Below are 20,326 nucleotides of genomic sequence, written 5' to 3' on the forward strand. Positions count from 1 at the left end.
GTGGCCCCCAGGCCCCGGGAAGGCCCAGCCTGACCGCAGTGCCTGTGTACTGGGGGCTTGGCCACAGGTCTACATGGGGGTTTGTTTCTGGGGCACTGTGACAGGTGAGGTCAGGTCTGACCTCCTAGGGGAGCTGGAGACTGGGGGCCAGTCATGCAGGTGGGTGTTGTCAAACCCCATAAAAACTCTGGACACCAAGGACGTGGGTGAGTGTCCCTGGCTGGAGACACTCCCAAGTCCTGTTGTGTAACATAGCTGCAAGAAGACAGCGCCGTCCAGGACACCATGGGGGGTGGAGGCGCACAGAAGGCCCCGTGTCTGGAACCCCCAGGCCCCCAACCGCACACTGGCATCACCGCCTTCGGCCTGCTCTGACCTGCACCCTTTTTGTTTAGAACTGTCTTCCGAGTACAGAGCTTTCCCGAGTTCTGTGAGTCATTCTAGAAGACTAGTGAACCCGAGGGATTCTTTTGGGCCCCCCAATTTGTACCTAACTGACACAGTGTGGGTAGCCCTGGGAACCCCAGATTTGCAAGGTGCTGGCAACCCCATTTTCTGGTTGTGCTGGGTCCTCAGCCGCAGTTTTCTCCGGCTGAGGCCAGTGCTGAGCGCACAGGCCTCCCAAGGCGGTGGCGTCCCCCGTTGCAGAGCACAGGCTCTAGGCGCGCTGGCTTCAGGAGCTGCAGCTCTCAACCTCTAGAGCTCAGGCTCAGGACTCACAGCTCCTGGGCTTTACCTGTTCCATGCCATGTGGGATCTTCCCAGACCAGGGATCGAACCTGCGTCCCCTGCAATGGCAGGCGGATTCCTATCCACTGTACCACTGGCATCGGCAATCCTGAGCAGACGTAGAAGCCTTGCGGGAGCCGTGCCCTCCATCTCAGCTTCAGGTTCAGCACTCATCGCTGCAGGGTACCCAGAGTCCACTCCATGGAGATGTGCAGAGCGCGCTGCAGCCGCGCCACCCATGGGCGCCACCCCCTTGCAGTGCAGTGGTAGCACAGCCTGGCCAACCAGACCTGAGAGTGGTCTGTATCCCCCAGCACTGACCCGGCGTTCCACCCAGCAGGCGCCCTGCAAACCTTGGTGAATGAACTCAACTAGCAGGGTGCAATCTGCTGTCAAGGAGAAAACATAAAATTGACCCCAAAAGCTTTGGGAAACCTCTAACATGATGGTGACGAAGCTAATCTTACATCTGACCATATCCATAAATCAGATCCTCAAGACCAATTCAGAGAAGGCAATGGCACCCCACTCCAGTACTCTTGCCTGGAAAATCCCATGGATGGAGGAGCCTGGTAGGCTGCAGTCCATGGGGTCGCTGGGTCGGACACGACTGAACGAGTTCACTTTCACTTTTCACTTTCATGCACTGGAGAAGGAAATGGCAACCCACTCCAGTGTTCTTGCCTAGAGAATCCCAGGGATGGAGGAGCCTGGTGGGCTGCCGTTTCTGGGATCGCACAGAGTCGGACACGACTGAAGTGACTTAGCAGCAGCAAGTCCAATTAGCTAGCTAAAAATGAAATTTTCATAAATGAACTTGGAACAATTTAAGCACCGAAAACGAGCTGCTGCCATCAGCTACCCATATGGTACAGAAGAGCGGAGAATCCTGGAACTGGGCAAGGAAAACCCGGGCACCTCTACTGGCACACGTGATGGCATCTCAACGGAGGAAGCTCCAGTTCCTCGTCCTCCTCCCTGAATCCCTTTACTCAGGTGCCACCGAACTCTGGATTTTGTCCTAAAGATGTCTGCCCGGTAAACCCCCTCTCCGTGCACCCAGACCCCCGCCCACCATCTCAGCCACCCGCCTTCTGCTCTGGTCTCTCTTGGCCTCCATCCTTTGTCTCACTGCCGCCCACTTGCACTAGAACTTCCCACGGTCCTTGAACAGTTTGCCCCAGGACTCAGCAGTTTGCCTCAGACCTGGCTTTTCAGGCCCCTTAGCACATAGTTCAACCCTGCACATGCACACAAGTATGCGTGCAAATACACACACACACACACACACACACACACAGCATTGTGCTTGCTCCCTCTCTCCTCCCACCACCCACTCACTCGGGGCAACGTCCAAGGCCTCCCTAAATATGCGGAGATGACACCTGTCTCTTTTTTACCTACCTGTACTGCTCCCCATCTTGCATCCCGATCAGAATCCAAATCCCGTTGCAAACCCTAACACTTCAGGCCCCGTTGAAATCCCAGTACATCCTCTGTGAGACAGTTCATCCCCCAGCTGCCGTGTGAGGCACACGCTTGTACAAACTCTGCCACACCATTTCCTGACTGTGCTTCCCTTCCCCCACCATCGATCACACACCCTGAGGTGTGAGCTGCCTTTTCAACTTCAAGTCCCACAGGATCTGGGGCAGTGCTGGAGGCACAGTGCATACTCTATACAAGGCATACATGTCAAAGCTGTGGTTTTTCCAGTCTCATGTACGGATGTGAGCACTGGACCATAAAGAAGGCTGAGCACCGAAGAATTGATGCTTTTGAAATGTGGTATTGGAGAAGACTCTTGAGAGTCCCTTGGACTGCAAGGAGATCCAACCAGTCTATCCTTAAGGAGATCAACCCTGAATATTCACTGAAAGGACTGATGCTGAAGTTGAAGCTCCAATACTTTGCTCACCTGATGCGAAAAACTGACTCACTGGAAAAGACCCTGATGCTGAGAAAGACTGAAGGCAGGAGGAGAAGGGGACGGCAGAGGATGAGACGGTTAGTGACCACGATCAACTCAGTGGATATGAGTTTGAGCAAACTCCAGGAGATAGTGAAAGACTGGTGCCGGGAGCATTTCACAGGAGGAGCCCTGCATGCTGTTTTCTATTTCTCAAGGATTCTCTGTTCCTTATCAATTCCTATTCTGGGAACAAGTAGAGCTGCCTGCAATTCTCAGGACTGAGGTCATAAGATGAGACATGCAGTGACTCTTTTCAGTGTCAGCAACCTTGTATGTATTAGACTATCCATATTGTGGCTATTGATAAAATTTCATCCTGTGTAATAGCTGAGTAATCATCTTACTAAAGATATATAAGCCTACATTTCTGCTAATAAAGCACCCTTGCTCCATCAGAGCTTGGGTCCCCGTGTCTCTCTCTCTCTCCCTCTCTCTCTCTCTCTCTCTCTCACTTTCTTATCGTCAACTCCAGACCGCCAGGTTCCAGTCCATTAAAGGACCACAACAGACAGGGAAGCCTGGTGTGCTGCAGTCCATGGGGTTGAAAAGAGTTGGATACAATTGAGCTACTGAACAAAGTCTTTTCATAACAAGAAAGGAAGCAGTTAGAAAACAAGTCATTTCCTACGTCCCAAGTTTCCACCAGGAAGGAAGAGGTGAGCCATGGTGCACCTCGAGTCCGTCTCAGATCCAGTCTGGGGATAACCTCCTCACAGTCAGAAAATCATCCTTGCAGATCCAAGGCCTGAACCAGCAAGGGACAGAAAGAACCAGCTGGCGTTATTTAAACTTAATCAAAAGACAACGTGAGCATTATGAAAAAAAATCTCGACATTATCAAAAATCTAATAACATAAGCCCTTTACGTGTACATCACTCAAGTCTGTGAGGCACTTTCCCAGCTATTATCTCATTTTATCTTCATGAAAACCTTGAGATAGATGCAGCAAATGTAACTCCTCAATGGGAGAAGAAATCAAGGACCCAAAGGTTCGAGGGACTTGGCACATTTTCCAGAACTTGCCGCTGAACTGGGCGAGGCTAGGACCTGGGTTCCTTCTTTCCGGCCCGGGGTTTTTCTGCTGAGCCATGTGACCCTTGGGTCCGTTCTGGACGTGGGAATGAAATCAAGACCCACACTGATGAGAACAGTGGCCGGGAGTTAAGCCGACCTGGTTCAAATTCACCAGCCTCAGCTTCTTTCTTTTTTAATAAAGACTGTATACCTTTTATTTTAATATTTGATTTTATTTATTTGGCTGTGCCAGGTCTTAGCTGCAGCACGTGGAACCTTTAGTTGTGGCATGAGGGATCTAGTTCTCTGACCAGGGAGTCAGACCAGGGAGTGGCATTGGGAGTGTGGAATCTTAGCCACCGGACCACCAGGGAAGAAACTGAGCCCCCAGCCTCAGTGCCTAACACAAAAAATAAACACGAAACCACTATTTTATAAAAAGTTGCTATTAAATAAAGAGCAGCCCATTAAAATGCTGAGCACAGCACTTAAGGAGTGAAGGATAAATGGCAATGGTTCCTTAATCCAGCTCCAGTCATGAATACGCTGACTCGGGCCGTCTCTGAAGACACTATTACCCTCCCAGCCTGTCCACTGAGAGCGTGCGATTTCTCAACGTACACACATTCTTGTTCATTAAGGCACTTTCTCCTCGATTTCTTCATTTTAAAACATCTCACACACCGAAAAGGCCAGTAGAGAAGTAGGGAGTACAAATTCCACTCTGTCTAAAAACAGGGATAAAGCCAGCCCGCCAGCTCCTGCTCTGCAGCTCCATCTATGGCCACGCCAGTTCAAGAATTTAGGAAAAGTGTGGAGCACTGACTCTGCCAGGCCTGACAGTCAGCCTCTCTGACATGTAGTCCCCAGGAGCCCAGGCAGCAACAAAGAGACAGTGAACGGTGTCAGCGCCCAGGGATACAGCAGGGGCAGTTATAGGACAGATCAAGAAGGGGCGGGGGGGCAGGGGGGAAGAGAGGAAAGCGAGAAGAGGTCCTGTTAAACATCCGAAAGGGGGAGCGACGGGAGAACTGGAATCCAGCTCTCAGGAGACCCATGCAAATCCCTCCTAGGGTAAGGCCAGCGTCCCCACCTCCACCAGGGTGAACAGGCGTGCACACACACACTCACCCATCTCACAACACTCGCATCAGACCTGTACTCACCCATCACACACACTCACCCATCATACACACACTCCCATCAGATCTGCTCCCATCCATCACATACACATTCACCCATCACACACACTCACCCATCTCACAACACTCGCATCAGACCTGTACTCACCCATCACACACACTCACCCATCATACACACACTCCCATCAGATCTGCTCCCATCCATCACATACACATTCACCCATCACACACACTCACCCATCTCACAACACTCGCATCAGACCTGTACTCACCCATCACACACACTTACCCATCTCAAAACACTCCCATTAGACCTGCTCCCACCCATCACATACACACTGACTCATCACACACAGTCACCCACCTCACACACACTCACCCACCTCACACACACACACACTCAACCATTACACACAAACTCCCATTAGACCTGCACCTACCCATTACATACACACTCACTCACACACACACACTCATCACACACACCCATTACACACACACTCCCATCAGACCTGCACCCACCCATCACATACACACTGACCCATTACACACACTCACCCATCTCTCACACACACACACACTCATCACACGCACCTACCCATCACACATACACTCCCATCAAACCTGCACCCACCCATCACATACACACTCACCCATCACACACACTACCCATCTCACAACACTCCCATTAGACCCGTACTCACCCATCACACACACCCATCTCACACACACACTCAACCATTACACACACACTCCCATCAGACCTGCACCTACCCATCACATACACACTCACCCATCACACACTCACCCATCTCACACACACACACTCATCATATACACCCATTACACACACACTCCCATCAGACCTGTACCCAACCATCACATACACACTGACCCACTACTCACCCATCTCACAACACTCCCTTTAGACCTGTACTCACCCATCACACACACTCACCCATCACACACACACTCTCATCAGACATGATCCCACCCATCACATACCCACTGACCCATTACACACACTCATCCATCTCTCACACACACACACTCATCACACACACCTACCCATCACACACACCTACCCATCACACATACACTCCCATCAAACCTGCACCCACCCATCACATACACACTCACCCATCACACACACTCACCCATCTCTCACATACACACACACTCATCACACACACCTACCCATCACACATACACTCCCATCAAACCTGCACCCACCCATCACATACACACTCACCCATCACACACACTACCCATCTCACAACACTCCTATTAGACCTGTACTCACCCATCACACACACTCACCCATCTCACACACACACTCACCCATTACACACACACTCCCATCAGATCTGCACCTACCCATCACATACACACTCACCCATCACACACACTCACACTCATCCAGTACACACACACTCCCATCAGACCTGCACCTACCCATCACATACACACTCACCCATCACACACACTCACCCATCTCTCTCACACACACACACACTCATCACACACACCTACCCATCACACATACACTCCCATCAAACCTGCACCCACCCATCACATACACACTCACCCATCACACACACTACCCATCTCACAACACTCCCATTAGACCCGTACTCACCCATCACACACACTCACCCGTCTCACACACACACTCACCCATTACACACACACTCCCATCAGACCTGCACCCACCCATCACATACACACTCACCCATCACACACATTCACCCATCTCACACACATTCCCATCTCATACACACACACACACGCTCATCACACACACCTACCCATCACACATACACTCTCATCAAACCTGCACCCACCTATCACATACACACTGGCCCATCACACACAATCACCCATCTCTCTCACACACACACACACACACACACACACACACAAATTCACACACACCTACCCATCACACATACACTCTCATCAGACCCACATTCACATACTTCAATCAGACCCACACTCGCCTATCACACACACACACCCATCATATACATACACCTCCACACACACTCACCCATGACACACACACACTCCCATCAGACTGACACTATCCATCACATACACACATACTCATCACATACACACGCAACCCATCACACACAGTCAACATCACACATACATACTCAACCCATCACACACACACCCATCACACACACACTCACCCATCACACACACACTCACCCATCACACACCCACTCACCCATCACACACCCACTCATCCATCACACACACACTCGCCCATCACACACCCACTCACACCACATACACTCACAGACACAACCACACATTCATGTGCACACATTCTTTTATTTACTCACACAAACACACAGAGGAAGAAGAAACTTGGTCCATTAGAAAATTTTTTTCCTGGAGCAGAGCCAGAGATTTGCTTAGGAAGAAGGAAGAAAAAAATGAAAAGTTCTTTTGCAGACCACTTCCAACATCAGCAAAAGAGATTAAAAGGCTATAAAATAAACCAGAGGACTTAGGAAGCTTCATGTTATAAAGGGAGGCCAAAATAATAAATCAATTACTACACCGTTAGAGGCTTAATTAAACCGTTTCAAGCATCTTTCAACTTAAAATGAATTGTGAAGGTTAAACCTGAATGAAAATCATTAGAGAGGAAACTGAGATTCTGGAAATCTCAAATTTTATGGACTTGGACAAAGAGGGAAGGAAGGACTTGGGGCTCTTAATGAAAGACTTTTGAAGAAATGTTCTCATGTTAACAGTCTAAGTCTAATTAAAATCTTAAGAAATACTTTTTTAAATTACACAGGCAACTAACTTTTCAGTATATACTCTCTCTCAGACACACACACACACGGACAGAAAATGTATGCAAGAATTTAAGTCAAAAGCAAATTAGTAAATGAAGGAAAATAACTTCTGAAAGAAGTTCAGTGGTGAGAACCTGATTATGCCCCGAGTGCCCCGAGAACACCATGGTCAGGCCTCTCAAGACGGCTGTTCTCCTGCTCTCTGTCCAGCCCCTGCCTGACCAGGCTGCTGAGTCTACACGCTCCCAAAAGGAGTGAGCGTCGTTTGTATTGGGCTGGCCAAAAAGGTCATCCGGGCTTTTCCGTAACAGTGAACTTCTGGGCCAGCCCAGTACTTGCCCCAGGCCTCAGCTGATGATAGCTCATCCAAGGGGTGGTGAGGGGCACGCGCCTCTAACTGGTTTCCCTGGTAACAAACAAGCCCATCTGACACTGATTCCCCTGGGACTGACAACACACCCCTCCGCTTCCCCTGGGGAGCAAAGGCCGCCACCACGTCTAGCCCACCGTCCGCTGCACGTGGTGGGGTGTCGCTCCAGGACTCAGCTTCAGTGTGTAATGCCCCCATGCGATGTCTCTCTTGCTGACACCAGGCTCTCCCTTGGTCCTTGCGCTTGCACTTGGGTCAAGCAGGTGCAGCCCAACAATCAACGGAGCAGCCAGGAAACTGAGGAGACTCCTGTGAGCACTGAGATGTCAAGATGTCAGGAAATACAGGATGGGAGATGGAAAGTCTGGGGGCCTGCCTGCTAGCATGGTGGGGGCCGGGGGGTGGGGCAGCGCTCCAAAGTTACAGGGGAATCCCAGGGAGCCAATCTTGCTGAATGGGGGCTGCCAAGTGCTCTGGAGAACAGTGGCCTCTTCATAGTTCTGCTATTGTATCACAGTGAGCCTTTTGTCATTGGTTAAGCTATCAACAGCATTCTGGGCTTCCCAGGTGGCCCAGTGGTAAGAATCTGCCTGCCAATGCAGGAGACATGGGTTTACTTCCTGATCCCTGGTCGCAAAGGGGCTGACGTGACTGAGCACACAGCACCCAAGGCAGCTTTCTAGGAGGGACTGGACTGAGCACACAGCACCCAAGGCAGCTTTCTAGGAGGGACTGGACTGAGCACACAGCACCCAAGGCAGCTTTCTAGGAGGGACTAGACTGAGCACACAGCACCCAAGGCAGCTTTCTAGGAGGGACTGGTAATATGCCTTCGAAATTAAAATGATCTACCTGGACTCTCTGGAATGTTAGCCTTTTGTGATCTCTAAAAGTAAAGGAAAAAAAAAGAAAAGCTTTTAGATAAACTCTAGAAATAACCATGTCTTGGGAATGAGAACTCTTGAGGATTTCGTTGCCCCCCCCAACCAAATCAGAGGAGCCTAGGCGGGCAACTGGCCAGATTTATTTTGCAAATGGACTGGTTTTAATTGGCTGTGCTTGGTGGAGATGGTCATTTTAGACAGAACAGTGCCATATTTCAGTGGATATTCAATTCTAACTCTGTGAGCTGAGGTCTGTATTTATGAGGGTTATTGTGCTAGCCGTACTTTTGCCATGATGCTGTTTTGTTTAGCCACTCAGTCGTGTCCGACTCTTGGTGACCGCCAGGACTGTAGTCCCCCAGGCTCCTTTGTCCATGGGACTCTCCAGGCAGAAGTGTTGGAGGGGGCTGCCATTTCCTACTCCAGGGGATCTTCCCAGCCTAGGGATCGAAGCCACGTCTCCTGCATTGGCAGGCGGATTCTTTACCGCTGAGCCACCTGGGGATGGAGAGAAAATTACCTAGTGAAATTGTCACAGGGTATAACTGTTCATGACGTGTAACACTGCTTCTTCAAGTCTGCTGCTAAAGGCACATGTACCGTGACAACTGGGTATCAGGGATACGATGCAGAGCCTATAAAGAAGTGTTTCCCCAGTGACATACCTCTGAGCCTGTTCCGAGATCTGGTTAGCTTTTCCCCAGCGTGAATGACCAGGTGAATATGAAGGAGGCCTAGAACCGGGGGACCTGATCTGAACCAGGGGTGGGAGCTAGCACCCCAACATCACAGGACAAATATTTTTGATCATCAGTGCTTTCTACTAGAAGATTTGTGACCAAAAGGGGAAACAATGGAAAATCTGCATGTACTGAGGCATGAGGAAGTCATTCTGGCATATACACAGTGTAACTTCGCCTTCACGGACCAGAGCAGCCTGCTTTGTGGCCTTTCAGACATATATTGCTCACTCACTTTGGCCATTGAGGAAGGGAATGCATTTGAAAGCCAAAATGAAGCAGCATGGTTCAGAGGTAAAAATGGCAAGCATGGTCCAAGGTAAAAATTGGTGGCCGTTGTAAATGGGGTTTTAGACATGTTCTTATATTACTGCAGGGTTTTCTGAACTATACTGCAAACTGCATGCTAAGTCGCTTCAATCATATTCAACTCTTTGCAACACTGTGGACCATAACCCACCAGGCTCCTCTGTCCATGGGGTTCTCCAGTCAAGAATACTAGAGTGGGTAACCACTTTCCCCTCCAAGGGATCTTCCCAACCCAGGGATCAAACCTGCGTCTCTTGGGTCTCCTGTGCTGGCAGGTGGGTTCGAGAGTTCCAGGTGGTGTTGTCTCAGCTGGGGTCACTGCTTGTGTTGGCTTAATGGTCACGCTCTCCCCTGTGCTGTACTTGTCGGGTGTCTTACATCTCATCCCTCGTCTGAGGGAGGAAGTCTATTCGAGGACCGAGCAGCAACCCACCCCCCTGTGAAATGAGCCTAACTGCTGGGTCTCCAGTGAGATGCAATCATCCGCCTCCTCTGGGCTCCCATGAAAAGTCAACCAGCTACTGTGCCAACCTGGAGACTATGGTCATGGTGGGGAAAGACCCTCCACCTTCCTGTCCCACGGGCCAGTACGTCAGAAGGACCCCATCAGTAAGGGTCACCATACGACTGACCGCCTGTGAGTTCCCTGGGCTGGGCTGTCTGGAGTGGAATGGGATTAATTGTTTTCTGTTTAGAAAGACCTAAGGGGTCACCTCTAACGGCACCCTACACAACACGGGCTGGCAGCCTGTCCTCTGACTGCTGACTCCTGGTGAGGCCACCAGAATGCTTCCATTAGAACTGGGCCTCCCCTCCCCGCGGGGGTGGCCGGACTTTCCTTATAACGGCCAGGGAATGGCAGCCACTGACCCTGAAAGCACCTGGCTCCAGAATCTGCCCACACCGTGACAAAGGAGTGTCCTTAGCATACTGGACGCCTTCCTCGCGACACCCTGGCTGCTGCTGTCTGCACTAGGTTTGTGGTGTCTGGGTGCAGTGCCTCCAGCACACCTGATCCCGGGAATATCACAGAAGACGGACAGGCCAGGACTGTGAGGGTCGCTCAGGGTGCAGAGTGGGGCAGTGCATGGCCAGGCCTCTCCAGGTGGCTGCTCCCTTGTTCTCTGTCCATCCCTTACCTGACCGGGCGGCTTCACCTACATGCTCCTGATGTGAGTGACCCTCATCTATACCCACCCCAGCTAGTGAAAGCTTATTAGTGGAGCAGTGAGGGGCATGCCCCTCTATCAGTTGCCCCAGTAACTAATGAGTCCATCGACATCAACTCCCCTACTACTGGTCATCTCCCTTCCCCTCAGAAGTGAAGACTGCCCCCAAGTCCTGCCCGCTGTCTACCACACACAGGGACGTGTCGCTCCAGGGCCCTGCTTCAGACGTGTAAACCCCCATCCATTAAACCACCAATGCCTCTGGTGCTGACTCCAGGCTCTTTCTTGGATCTGGAAGCTGGGCGAGTACAGGGCTTGTAGGTCTGTGCAGTGCAGCCCAGCAAACATGCAAGCATGCGTACCCAAGTCTCACTCTCCGACTTACTAGAGCAGCGGTTCCCAACCTTTTGGGCACCAGGGAGTGGTTTCGCGCAGACAATCTTTCCACGAACCGGGGTCCAGCGGGGAGGGGGGAGTGGTTTGGGGATCGTTCAAGCTCATTACATCTACCGTGCACCTTATTTCCATTGCTATTACATCAGCTTCACCTCAGATCATCAGGCATCAGACTCTGAGGTTGGGGACCCATGAACTGGATGACCTTGAGTATGCTGTTTTAACTCCTCTACTCTGTGAAACACATGTTCCTCAATCATAAAATATGGGCACCAGCAAGGAAATAGAAGACATGACAATACTATAGACCAACAAAACCTCACACACACACATACCACATGCCTACCCATCGAGAGCAGGATACAAACTCTCAAGTGCACAAGGAACATTCTCCAGGTTAGACCACCACGATCAGCCATAAGTCAAGCCTCAGTAAGTTTACCAGACTGAAATCAGAAATACAGAAAAGGCCTTCCCTGGTGGCCCAGCGGTTGGGAGTCTGCCTGCCAGTGGAGGGGACACAGGTTTGATCCCTGGCTGGGGAAGACTCTACATGCCACAGGGCAACTAAGCCCACGCGCCGGAACTACTGAAGGCCGTGCACCCGAGAGCCTGCGCTCTTCAGTAAGAGAAGCCGCCACACCGAGAAGCCCGAGTACTGCGCACAGCAGTGAAGACCCAGCGCAGCCCCAAATAAAGAAATAAATGATTTTCTAAAAGAGGAAAAAAAATGAAAAGTAGAACAAAATTTGGGAAATTCAGAAATAAATGGAAATTAAATGGCACTCCTAAATAAATAATGAGTCAAAAAAGAAATCATAAGGGAAATTAGAAAATTCATTGAGACGGAAAAGCAGAAAAACGCAACAGACCAAAACTAATGAGATGCAGCAAAAGCAGTGCTTAGAGGCCGATTTAAAGCTGGAAATGTTAAATAAAGAAGAAAAGAGATCAGCAGCCTACTCCTCCAACTGAAAAACTAGAAGCAAACTAGATGCAACGCAAGCAGGGAACAGAAATTATAAAGACGGGAGTGAAACAATGAAATAGAATACAGAAATGAAACATATACCCCAAAGACCTAAGTGCTCACTATCATTAACTATCGAGAAAATGCAAATCAGAACCACCATGTGATACTAGCCCAGACCCACAAGGATGACTAGCATCAAACACAGGAAAACTAACAAGTGCCGGGGAAGCTGCGGAGAAATTGAACCCCTCGTATATTAACGGGAACAGACATTAACAGGAATGGGTCTAGGGCTTCATCTGGTTAGAAAACAGTTTTGCAGTCCTCTTCTCAAAAAGTGAAACAACAGAATTAGCCTATGATCCAACAATTCCACTCTGAGGTACAGACTTAATAAAAATCTGTATCTATACAAATGCTTCTACACAAAAACTTCTCATCTACACAAACGCTCCTACAAAGTGTTTACAGAAGCATGACTTATAAAGAAGAAATAACCCAAGTGTTTGTCAACAAATCAACGGGCGGAAAAAATGTGGCCAATCCATACAATGGAAGGTTATTCAGCCATTAAATAACAAAAAGTACTGATACAGACTACAACCTGGAAACATGCTAAATGAAAGAAGCCAGGCACAAATGACTACACATTATATGATTCCATTCATATAAAATTTACAAAAAAGGCAAACCCAAAGAGGAAAAAAAAGTTCATTAATGGTTGCCAAGATATAGAAGAAACGAAAACTAAGAGTGACTTTTTTTTTGTAATAGTATCTTTACTGAGATGTAATTCACCTACCATCAAATTCATCCTTTAATTTAAAAGTGTCCAATTCAGTGATTTTTATACATTTGCAGAGTTGTCCAACTATCACCACTGTCTGGTTTTCGAATATTTTCATCATCCACCAAAGAAAATCTGTATTTACTAATGGTCATTCTCCATCGGCCCCTCCCCTAGCCCCTGGTAGGGTTTCCTGGTGGCTCAGTGGTAGAGAATATACGCATCAAAGCAGGAGACGTGGGTTCGATCTTTGGGTCAGGAAGATCCCCTAGAGAAGGAAATGGCAAACCATGGGAGCGACTTCTTAATGGGTACAGGTTTCCTTGGGTGGCTGTGATGGTTGCATTACAGTGTAAATATACTAATAACCACTGAATTATATACTTTCAAATGATGGGTTTTATGTAAACCTTATCGGTGACCTTGTTCATAATGACACAAAGCTGGGGAGAAGATATATATCATCAGGAAATAAAAGGTTATATAAATTAAGAATTAGCCACAGAATGAAATACAGACAATAAAAAGAATTTGGAGACATGCTGATAGTGAAGCGGCAGGCTGTTCATACAGTGCTGACAGTTCTGCTGCTAAATAACAAGAAAACAGAGAGTTTATATGCTTGCATATGCATATAGAAATGTCTAAGAACACACTTAATTATTAGCAGTCATACTGAAACTGAGCAGGGCCTACGGGGCTTCTGGGCACAAACGTCTTTCTGTCTTCCTCTCTTCTTCATTATAGGAAACGGGCTTCATTCCGTGACCTTCCCTGAGTTCCATCAGGCAGGTTCAGACAGCTAGCTGCTATTCAGGGAAGGAAGGAGGTGCACAGACCAGGGAGGAACAATCAAAAGAAACAATAGTGCCGCCTTCCTGCAGGGTCCTGGTTCCCCTTCAAGGGATGCACAGCGTCACAACAGCATCTCTGAGCTGTTTTGCAGAAACTAACATTCCTACCAGGTGAGAAGAGTTAATGGTACGCTGCCCACAAGCACTGCAGACCCCAGGTGGGTTGGAGTTATAAGCGTGATGACATGGATGCCCACTTACCTCCCCACCAACCAATCAAAAGAATGTCCATGAGCTGCTGACGTCCTTTTTGAACCACTGCTATAGAACTCAATACCCCTCTCAGGTCGAGACACCGAATGTTCAGTGCATTAGCCTGCTGTGTCCCCTTTGCCTGGCAATGCAATAAGGCTGTTCTTTCCTACTCCACCCAAAACTCTGTCCCTGAGATTTAGCTCAGTGCCGGGGTTCAGAGACTGAATTCAGCTTTAGTATTTCTAGGATCTCGGAGAGAGAGTTAGGGAGATGTACCTTCCTCCCTGTATATTGTTTCAACATTTTTCCAGCAAAGTGTTATTACTTTTTTAATTGAAAATAAAAGTATAAAGGCGTGATTGCTTTGACGGCTTTACCCACATGGTGGGTGCAGGGCCCAGGAGAAGCCCTGGGGTGTGCCTGAAGGAATGCAGGGGGACTTTATGGGAATGGGTTCCTGTGCGGCTCTAAGGAGAAAGGTCTGGGTTCTAGAGAATCTGCGCAGCTCTCAAGGGGCCTGAAGTACCAGAGGAGGAGGAGGAACTGCAGAGAAGGTAAGGGGGCCTGTGCCGGTCAGAAGGGTTTCCAGGTCTGAGAGGTCTGGATGAAGGCTAGTCACTAGAGCTTCCTGAATGAGGGATGACAGGTGGAACGGAACACACGCTCCGTGAGACAGAGAGGAGCAGCAAGGCTGGTGAGAGGAAAATAACTGACAACACAGGCGACTGTTTCTTTCCATCAGTGCCCTGTGCCGGGGCCCGAGCAGGACCTGGGACAGCCCAAGGCTCCTCTCCGAGCGCCCTGCAAGCACAGGACAGGAAAGAGACTGAGGCGTGGGGGGCAGGGGGCCACAGAAGCCCCAAGGAGGGCCTCCCACCCCACCTGGGCCAGGGCACGCGTTCCCAGGAGGAGGGAGGCGTTCAGGACGGCCACCCAGCCCATAGGGACACCTCTCACAAACATCGGTGAGGAGGGAAGGGGCAGAAGTCAGAACACATATGCCTTCCAACACTGACATGCATATATCCATGTGGATTCTACTCGCTTTATTCCTTTATTGTTTAGAAATGAAATGAAAAATTCAAATTAATATATCTCTTATTCACATTTCATTTCAGGAGGTGGAAAAACCTTTTAATGCAGCTGCACAGCATGTGGGATCTTAGTTCCCCAACCAGAGATTGAACCCAGGTCCCCTGTGCTGGGAGCAAGGAATCTGAACCACTGGACGGCCAGGGAAGTCCCAAGGAGGAGGAGAACTCTTAATAAGCAAAGTGGAATAAAATAGAATGAAGAGCTTTGTTAACAGCCTTTCTGAGTTCTTTCCATGTTAATCTGTATGACAACCATCTGCCACAGGAATGTTACAAAAAGAGATTATCTGTTTTTCTGAGTTTATAGATGTTGAGGCAAGGGCACACACATTTGAAGTCCTTGACTAAAGCCATGGTTCCATCTGCCCATGAAGCTACACTCTTTGGGAAGTTGAGACCCCTCAACCGCTCAGCAGGGAGGTAGCCGTGGGGAAGGCAGGGCTCCTGACGGGTCAGGATGTGAGAGCCTTGCTCACTCCCAGACCTGGGGGCACAGAGCAGGGGGCTGAGCTTTGAGCCCTGACATCAGGCAGATTCTTTTTTTTTTTTTTTCCTCACCTTTATTGAGGCATCACTGACAAACAAAAACTGTATATATTTAGGTTGCACAGTGTGGCTTTTTAAGGTATACAAGATGGTTTAATGTATGTATACACAGTGACGTGCTTACCACATCAAGCTCATGAACACAACCACCACCTTACATAGAACCATTCTGTATGTGCGGGCGAGAACAGTTAAGATGTGCTCTCTTAGCAAACTTCAAGCACACAATTCAGTGCTGTCAGCTAGAATCGCCGTGCTGCCTGTCAGATCCCTAGATCCAACAGGGAAGCTCGTGCACTTTGCCCAGCAGCCCCCCATTTCCCCCACCCCCAGGCAACCACTGCGCTACTGCCTGGTTCCATGGATCCGGCTGCTGTCGAATCCTCGGAGAAGGAAGATCAGACAGTATCTGTCTGTGCCTGGCTTGTTTCACTTAGCGTAATGTCCCCCACGTTCATCCACACAGCAAATGGCAAGGTGTCCTTTCCGGAGCTGAACAGGCGTCCCGCGCATGTGTGCAGGTGCGTGTGTGCACCTTGCCTTCTGCACCCAGTCATCTGCTGGCGAGCACTGAGGCTGTTTCCGTACCTCGCCTACTGTGAACGGACACACAGGTCCCTCCTTATCCATGGGGGACGCTCTCCAAGATCCCCAATGGGTACCTGAAACCACAAACTGTGATTTGAACCCTGTAAGCACCCTATAATGTACTGAACCCTGTAAGTACTATGTTTCTGCCTATACATACATATCAAAGAAAAAGTTAAATTTATCAGACAGTGAGAGATTAATAATAACTAATAATAACATGCAATTATAATTAGAAAAGGCAGAGGAACCAGAGATCAAATTGCCAAAATCCGCTGGATCATGGAAAAAGCTAGAGTTCCAGAAAAACATCTATTTCTGCTTTACTGACTATGCCAAAGCCTTTGACTGTGTGGATCATAATAAACTGTGGAAAATTCTGAAAGAGATGGGAATACCAGACCACCTGACCTGCCTCTTGAGAAATCTGTATGCAGGTCAGGAAGCAACAGTTAGAACTGGACATGGAACAACAGACTGCTTCCAAATAGGAAAAGGAGTATGTCAAGGCTGTATATTGTCACCCTGCTTATTTAACTTCTATGCAGAGTACATCATGAGAAATGCTGGGCTGGAAGAAGCACAAGCTGGAATCAAGATTGCTGGGAGAAATATCAATAACCTCAGATATGCAGATGACACCACCCTTATGGCAGAAAGTGAAGAAGAGCTAAAAAGCCTCTTGATGAAAGTGAAAGAGGAGAGTGAACAAGTTGGCTTAAAGCTCAACATTCAGAAAATGAAGATCATGGCATCTGGTCCCATCACTTCATGGGAAATAGATGGGGAAACAGTGGAAACAGTGTCAGACTTTATTTTTGGGGGCTCCAAAATCACTGCAGATGGTGACTGCAGCCATGAAATTAAAAGATGCTTACCCCTTGGAAGAAAAGTTATGACCAACCTAGATAGTATATTCAAAAGCAGAGACATTACTTTGCCGACTAAGGTCCGCCTAGTCAAGGCTATGGTTTTTCCAGTGGTCATGTATGGATGTGAGAGTTGGGCTGTGAAGAAGGCTGAGCACCGAAGAATTGATGCGTTTGAACTGTGGTGTTGGAGAAGACTCTTGAGAGTCCCTTGGACTGCAAGGAGATCCAACCAGTCTATTCTGAAGGAGATCAGCCCTGGGATTTCTTTGGAAGGAATGATGCTAAAGCTGAAGCTCCAGCACTTTGGACACCTCATGTGAAGAGTTGCCTCATTGGAAAAGACTCTGATGCTGGGAGAGATTGGGGGCAGCAGGAGAAGGGGATGACAGAGGATGAGATCGCTGGATGGCATCACGGATTTGATGGACCTGAGTCTGAGTGAACTCCGGGAGTTGGTGATGGACAGGGAGGCCTGGCGTGCTGCGATTCATGGGGTCGCAAAGAGTCGGACACGACTGAGCGACTGAACTGAACCGAAACATAGTCTCTCTCTCTCTCAAAACATCTTACTGTACTGTATTCACCCTTCCTTTTTTTTTCTTTTTGGCTACACTGCATGGCTTGCAGGATACACAATCTTAGTTCCCCAGCCAGATTGGAACCTGCGCCCCCAACAGTGGAAGCATGGTGTCTTAACCACTGGACTGCCACAGGAGTCCCACTTCACCCTTCTTATGATGATGATGTGAGATGAGAAATGCCTAAGTGAATGGTGTAGGCACTGCGATGGAGTGTGAGGCTGCTATAACCTTCTGACCATGTGTCAGAGGGAGGGTCACCTGCTCCAGGTGACTCTGGGTGGATGTCAGGATTAGATGATGTCATGTCGGTAGGTGGGGCCTCAGGATGATGCCATGTCAGTGGGTGGGGACCTCAGGATGATGTCATGTCAGTGGGTGGGGACCTCCCAATGATGTCACGTCAGTGGGTGGGGCCTCATGATGATGCCATGTCAGTGGGTGGGGACCTCAGGATGATGCCATGTCAGTGGATGGGGACCTCAGGATGGTGTCATGTCAGTGGGTGGGGACCTCAGGATGATGTCATGTCAGTGGATGATGTCATGTCGGTGGGTGGGGACCTCAGGATGATGTCATGTCGGTGGGTGGGGACCTCAGGACGATGTCATGTCGGTGGGTGGGGACCTCAGGATGATGTCATGTCGGTGGGTGGGGACCTCCCAATGATGCCATGTCAGTGGGTGAGGACCTCATGATGATGCCACGTCAGTGGGTGGGGACCTCAGGACAATGTCATGTCGGTGGGTGGGGACCTCAGGATGATGTCATGTCAGTGGGTGGGGACCTCAGGATGATGTCATGTCGGTGGGTGGGGACCTCCCAATGATGCCATGTCAGTGGGTGAGGACCTCATGATGATGCCACGTCAGTGGGTGGGGACCTCAGGACGATGTCATGTCGGTGGGTGGGGGCCTCAGGAAGGAACGAGCTCATTACACTACTCAGAAGAGCATGCAATTTAAAACTGATGTGATTTTTATTTCTGGAATTTTCCCATTTACGATTTCTAGACTGCGGCTGACCAAGCATAAGAGAAGGCATGGGAAGTGAAACCACAGACAAGCAGAGAGTTAACACTGCAGTGGGCATGGGACGGGGGTATCTCTTTAAGATCCTGACGTGTTTCCTTTGAACACAGGCCCAGCAGTGGGATCGCCGGATCGTGTGGTGGTGCTCTTTTTAATTGTTTAAGGAACCGCCCTACTGCTTTCCACAAAGACTGCGCGTATTCACATTCCCACCAATAGGGCAGGAGGGATCCCTGCTCTCCACACCCTCACCAACACTTGTTGCCTCTTTCCATTTTCGTGACAGCCATTCTCACAACTGGGAGGTGGGTGGCAGCCCATGGTGGTGTTGATTTGCATCTCCCTGGCGATCAGTGGCGTTGAGCACTTTTTTACAAGCTGATGGCCATTAGACCTACTCAGATTGTCTGCCCATCCTCTCATGAGGTCACGGGGCAGATGCTCAGAGTCTGACACAGACCTTCCCCCGCCCCCAAGCTCTTCCTTCCCAAAGTAATCATATGTAACCCGTCGCCCTCACTCCAGCTTCCTCTGGCGGGTAGAGGTCAGCCCTGTCTCCCGGGCTGGTGGGAGGGGAGGAGGAATGCCTCGGACACACCAGCCAGATCAGTGAGGGCGATGCAGACACCTCCCGCCCCTCCTCACTTGCCATTACGAGCTTCAGACACTGGCTTCTCTCAGTTTCTCCTTATGCCACTAAGAGTTAAACAGAACTTCTCCTAACTTCCCGACAACTCAATCCTCTGTCAGGCAAGCTTCTCTGAGCACCCTGGGAATGGCCAGAGGGACTCGTTAACCAAAACATTTTGTGTCTAGAGTCTCTCCTTGTTAACGGTGTCAGACGGATGATCAATAAGCCAGCCCGTTCAGAGATGCCAGCCTGAATATTCCCAGGAAAGAGCAATTGGATTATTACTGTAACTAATGAATCCTGCGACGAGAAGTCTACTGCCACAGACTGAGCTTAGGCACTGGGGACTGGCCGTCCTCTCTCATCACGGAAAAAGAGTTTTGTGGGGGCTTTTTCTGACTCTGGCTTGCAGCTGTTCCTCCCAGACTATACATTTTCTTTGTCTGTGGGGATCTAATTACAGCACCTGGACGGTTCTTCCGATCCAGCCACCTGCTGCATCTGATGCCGTTCAGTGGGAGGTGTCTGGACACTGCAACCCAGTGTATTTCACGTCCGACACGGACTGTGAACCTGAAGGATTCTGCGATGGGAATCCTTGCTCCAGGTACACATGGGCCATCCCTATGTTT

General features: G+C 49.4%; 1 protein-coding gene across 1 annotated transcript in view; it reads right to left on the reverse strand.

Moving 5' to 3' along the window:
• ZFAT (zinc finger and AT-hook domain containing) overlaps positions 1–20,326 on the reverse strand; it is a 160,880-nt gene that overhangs the window by 119,377 nt on the left and 21,177 nt on the right. The window lies entirely within an intron of this gene.

The sequence above is a fragment of the Capra hircus genome, chromosome 14, assembly GCF_001704415.2.
Source record: "Capra hircus breed San Clemente chromosome 14, ASM170441v1, whole genome shotgun sequence".
Classification (NCBI taxonomy): domain Eukaryota; kingdom Metazoa; phylum Chordata; class Mammalia; order Artiodactyla; family Bovidae; genus Capra; species Capra hircus.